The sequence below is a fragment of the Thalassophryne amazonica genome, chromosome 20 (genome assembly GCF_902500255.1).
Source record: "Thalassophryne amazonica chromosome 20, fThaAma1.1, whole genome shotgun sequence".
Classification (NCBI taxonomy): domain Eukaryota; kingdom Metazoa; phylum Chordata; class Actinopteri; order Batrachoidiformes; family Batrachoididae; genus Thalassophryne; species Thalassophryne amazonica.
In genome coordinates, this window is record NC_047122.1 from 34,332,209 (window position 1) to 34,337,248 (window position 5,040).

Consider the following 5,040-nt stretch of genomic DNA (forward strand, 5'->3'; position numbering starts at 1 on the left):
GATGTTAACATCCCATGCCATGCTGCCAACTCAAGAAAATAAAGAACATAAAAAAAAATTAAGCTGGAAAGTATTCACAAGACTTCACTTTTCCCACATTTTGTTGTGTTACAGCCTTTATGTATTTATTTATTTTATTTAACCAGGTTAATCCCATTGGGATCGAGACCTCTTTTGCAAGGGAGACCTGGACAATTATAAAGTTTCCAATTCACCTAACCTGCATGTCTTTTAATTCCTTATTCAAAAATGGATGAAATTCATTTTTCTCCCTCCAAATTCTACAAATAACACCCCATAATGACAATGTGAAAAAAGTCAGCCAAATGTTGGATGTGTATTTCTGGACTAGTCACCTTTGGAGCAGATTAGTTGATGGTCAATGTCATCAACATTATAGTCAGAAAACCCTATTTTCCAAGATATACTCGTATTTGCAGCCAATAGAGAATATAAAGCTCATCTCAATCATTTGTTGTTTTCCATTCAGCTGCTGCCGTTTTTGTACGGGGGTCGCCACAGAGGATACAGCCAGATCTGCATTGGCATTTGGCACAGGTTTTACACCGGATGCCCTTCCTGACGCAACTCCAGTGTAACCTGGAGAAACACACAGCAGCTGGTGTTCCAAAGAGGTCTCCCACCCAAGTACTAACCAGGTCCTGCACTGCTTAGCTTCTCGATCTGACAGGATCAGGCTGACAGAGCAGATCGGCTGCAAAGCTCATCTCAGTCAGTAAAAGAGTTTAATCAAATGGTCATGAAATTATGTCATAACTGTGTGAAACATATTCTTTCAAGGACATCTTCACAATATGGTTAGAGAGGTGATCCATCAATCATCTAATCATTTCTCATTATTTCATGAAAGATAATCAAATAACAACCCAAAATCTCTTCAAATCATAAAAACATGATGACATGCGGTCGCCTACCTTTGTTTACTTGTTATTAGGATTTGCTCAAAACATTCTTTGCGGTATTTCATTTGCAGTTGGTGGGATGATCGGCCTGATCAAGAAGAAATATATCTCAATGCTAAAATACCTTCAGTCATATGAGCATAAAAATAGGAAAAAGAATGTGACCTTCTGACCTCTTAAAATAGGTCATGGTTAGCCATCTTTGAACTTGTTTGCACAGACAGACAGACGGACGGATGGACGTAAAGTATTTGCAATACTCGATGGCCATGTTTTGGCCCTTGAGTAAAATCTGTTTACACTTTGGTAACTGGAACTGTGTCCTTTATGACTTTGAATGTTTTTTTTTACATTTGACACCACCAGGGTGGTGGACCCTCTGTTTAAGAAGGGGGACAGAAGGGTGTGTTCCAACTACAGGGGGATCACACTCCCCGGTAAGGTCTGTTCCAGAGTACTGGAGAGGAGAATTTGAACGATAGTCGAACCTCAGATTCAGGAGGAGCAGTGTGGTTTTCGTCCTGGTCGCAGCACACTGGACCAGCTCTACACACTCCATCGGGTGCTCGAGGGTTCATGGGAGTTTGCCCAACCAGTCCACATGTGCTTTGTGGATCTGGAGAAGGCGTTCGACCGTGTCCCTCAGGGCACCCTGTGGGGAGTGCTCCGGGAGTACAGGGTCCGGGGTCCTTTGCTAAGGGCTATCTGGTGCCTGTACGACCGCAGCAGGAGCTTGGTTCGCATTGCCGATAGTAAGTCAAACTTGTTTCCAGTGCACGTTGGCCTCCGCCAGAGATGCCCTTTGTCACCTGTTCTGTTCATTATCTTTATGGACAGAATTTCTAGGCGCAGTCAGGGTGTAGAGGGGGTCTGGTTTGGGAACCACAGAATCTCGTCTCTGCTGTTTGCGGACAATGTGGTTCTGTTGGCTTCGTCAAATCAGGACCTTCAGCGTGCACTGGGGCGGTTTGCAGCCGAGTGTGAAGCGTCCAGGATGAAAATCACAACCTACAAATCCGAGGCCATGGTTCTCGACCGGAAAAAGGTGCTTTGCCCTCTTCAGGTTGGTGGAGTGTCCTTGCCTCAAGTGGAGGAGTTTAAGTATCTTGGGGTCTTGTTCACGAGTAAGGGATGGATGGAGTGTGAGATCAATAGACGGATCGGTGCAGCATCTCCAGTGATGCGGTCGCTGTATCAGACCATTGTGGTGAAGAGAGAGCTGAGTAGGGGGGCAAAGCTCTCGATTTACTGATCGATCTGCGTTCTGGCCCTCACCTATGGTCATGAGATTTGGCTCATGACCGAAAGGACGAGATCGCGAGTACAAGCGGCCGAGATGAGTTTCCTCTGCAGGGTGGCTGGGCGCTCCCTTAGAGATAGAGTGAGGAGCTCGGTCACTCGGGAGGAGCTCGGAGTCGAGCCACTGCTCCTCCACATCGAAAGAAGCCAGTTGAGGTGGCTCGGGCATCTTTTCCGGATGCCCCCTGGACGCCTCGCTGGAGAGGTGTTCCGGATACATCCCATCGGGAGGAGACCCCGGGGAAGACCCAGGACACGCTAGCGGGACTACGTCTCTCAGCTGGCTTGGGAACGCCTTGGGGTTCCCCCGGAGGAGCTGGGGGAGGTGTGTGTGGATCGGGAGGTCTGGGCGGCTTTGCTTGAGCTGCTGCCCCCGCAAATCCTTGGTATGAAGCCCCTCGACACGTGCTTTCCTGCACTCTCTGGATGAGGACGGAGATCCTGACAGCTGTTGATTCCTCTGTGAGAAACCACACTCAGCTCACCGCCTACACACCGCATGCTGTCAGACTGGTTTTACAAAAAACTGCCACATATGTTTACGGCACAAGCACTGTATGTTGTGTTAGCATTTTATGGACTAAAAGGACAAGAAGATTAGGACGAACAGGGTTTTTGTCGAGATGAGAAAGAAACCAGGCTTTGTATGTCTGTTTGTATTTGGTCTTGAATTAGGGGGTGAATGCTGAAAGCATTCTTCAATGCAGCATGAGTGTGTTTGTTCTGAGCACTGTCAGCTGTGCACGTTCAGGAATGTGAGTGTCATGAGGCATGTGGAGGCAGGAGGGATCCTCTGCACTGTTGGAAGTGTTCGTCAGTTTTGAGGGTTTAGACGATAGCACAACAACTGTGATTTTCTCATTGTGTTAATTGTTTTACTGAATAAACTAGAAATTCATGGAGAGAATACATAATTCCAGTATGTAGGTCCTTTAATGTTTTCCTTCTTGCAGATTTTTTTTTCTAGCATTCTTGCATCCAGATTGCTGGCTTTTGATCCTAGTAATTAATTTTTGATCATGGCCTTATAACCTTTATTGATGAACTTTGATCCTGATCTTTGACTCTAAGGTGAAAAACCTGATTGCTCATCTCTGAGCCTAAATGTAGTTTCTCTGTTACTGAAATGTCACCATGGTTTTTAACCTTGATCAGTCATATTAAATCCTACCTTTAGAACCTTTATTGGTGAATTTTGATTGAGAACTTTAATCCTGTTTTCTGGCCTTTGGACTCAGCAACTATTTTTTTTAGCTTGACTTCAGAACATTTCTTGATCCTGATCTTTAAACCTAAAATGACATCCTGATTGTTCATGTCTAACCCCAAACTAAATTTATTACTGAAATTTGATCTCAACCTTTGATCCTGATCAGTCATATTAAATCCTAACTTTAGAACTTTTATTTTTTACCTTTGATTGTGAGATTTGATCCCAACTAGTGTTCTTTGGTCCTGATAACTCTCTTTTTAAAATCTTGACCTCGTAACATTTATTGATGGTATTTAATCCTGACCTTGATCTTGACTGCTGCTCTTTGACGCTAATCACTCATCTTTAATCCTGACTTTAGAGCCTTTACTGCTGAACTTTGATTCTGGTATTTGATCCTGCTCTTTGATCCTAATTGCAGACCTTTGATGCAGATGACTCAATTTTTAATTCTAACTTCGTAACCTTTATTGCTGAATTGTGATCCTGAACTTGATCCTTACCCTTGATATTGATTGCTGATGTTTCCTAGTGATCACTCATCTTTATTCCTGACTTTAGAAGCTTTATTGCTGAACTTTGATTTTGATGTTTGATCCCGAGATTTCATCCTAATTGCTTACCTTGATCATGAACATTCATTTTATATTCTGACCTTTGAACTTTTATTGCTTAACTTTGATCCCGAGCTTTGATAATGATTGCTGACTTTGATCCCCATGGCTTTACTTTAATCCTGAGCTTACAACCTTATTTAATGTTTAGAACCTTTATTGCTTGTAATTAATGGAGTCACATTCATAGAACAAATATCAAAGGTCCAAGGCAGGATCACATTCAATGCTCAATTTATTTTCAATTTAATTTATTTTATTTATACAGCACCAAATCACAGCAAAGCTGCCTCAAGGTGCTTCACATGAGTAAGGTCTAATCTTACCAAGCCGAGAGTAGGCACAGAGGTGACACTGGTAAGAAAAAAACTCCCTGTGATGATGTTGAGGAAGAAACTTCAAGCAGACCAGACTCGGAAGGGTGACCCACTGCTTAGGCCATTCTAACAGTTACAAAGATTTTACAAAGTTTGTACCAAGCTGAAGAAACACAAAACAGAAAAACCAGAAAGGATAAAAATAAAGTGCTCAAAGCTCAAAGGAAAGATCCACCCTTTGATTCAATTAAACCAATATTTAATAAGATCTTCCTTGATCCAAGGCCTGTGCATCTTCACAAAATCTACTTGAAATGTCCTTTTGACATATCTTGGTTACTAACTGCAACAAAACCATATCCTTCTTATAGGACCTAGGTGATAATATAAATCAATATAATTACGCAAAATTTCCAATTCTCTCAGGGGCTGCGTGTAGTAAATTTAATATTATCTCAGTATTAACTTATTAATAAACTTGATTCTTTTAATTATGTAATAAAGTAGTCAATGAAAACGGCAATCTAGGATAAACGCCTCCACACCCTTCCACGGTTACGCAGCGCGGTGCCAACAATCTCTGGCACGTTTGGTTCTTTATAAATAGGACATCATCCATTGTGCCGAGCAGTGAGTGAAGCGGTAGCTTTGTGTTTCGGTTCAAGAGTAGAACG